A 1033-nucleotide genomic window follows, 5' to 3' on the forward strand; every position below is an offset into this window, starting at 1 on the left:
CCGCCCAGGCTGAAAGTTTTCCGTGAACAAAACCAACATAATTGTCACGTTGACATTGCAACACAACACACCGGTTTAGTGGCGTACATGACACTAATTATTTTTACAGTAGAAGAAATAGCGATCGTTCATTTCAAGCTTCTACCATGAACTGATTAACGTGCACTCCGACTTAAACAAGTTGAGAGACTTATTCGGGTGTTACCATTTAGTGGTCAATTGTATGGAATATGTACTGTGCTATTGCAATCTACTAATAAAAGCCTCAATCAATCAAGCAAAAAACTGCTCAGAAATTAGGAGAATGTGGAGGTTGGAGCCTGATTGATTGATTGATTGATACTTTTATTAGTAGATTGCACAGTTCAGTACATATTCCGTACAATTGACCACTAAATGGTAACACCCGAATAAGTTTTTCAACTTGTTTAAGTCGGGGTCCACGTTAATCAATTCATGGTACAAATATATACTATCAACATAATACAGTCATCACACAGGTTAATCATCATAGTATATACATTGAATTATTTACATTATTTACAATCCGGGGGATGGGATGAGGAGCTTTGGTTGATATCAGAACTTCAGTCATCAACAATTGCATCAACAGAGAAATGTGGACATTGAAACAGTGTAGGTCTTATTTAGTAGGATATGTACAGCCAGCAGAGAACATAGTGAGTTCGGATAGCATAAACCTACCTGCAAGATGACCTGGTGATGTGTGAATGTCGGGATGCGGAGGTGTCCGCCCTTTTTATATGCATCCAAAACACAGCTGGAGGAGCCATAAAGGTCAATAAATCTGCTCGGAGCAGAGCTCCATATTATGGCCAAACATGGGCTGTTTTGCGCTAAATATCCATGTAAAGTTCAATTGATGTTTCCAGGGAAAACTTTTTCTGACTAATCCCACAGTACCGAAACCTGCTCTTTTTAAACATGATGCATTTTCAAACCCGTGGATATCACGCATTTTATAACAAAGAACACAGCAGGGGGTTATGTGATGATGCCCCAATAAGACTCT

This window comes from Nerophis ophidion, linkage group LG23 (assembly GCF_033978795.1).
Source record: "Nerophis ophidion isolate RoL-2023_Sa linkage group LG23, RoL_Noph_v1.0, whole genome shotgun sequence".
In the NCBI taxonomy this organism is placed as follows: domain Eukaryota; kingdom Metazoa; phylum Chordata; class Actinopteri; order Syngnathiformes; family Syngnathidae; genus Nerophis; species Nerophis ophidion.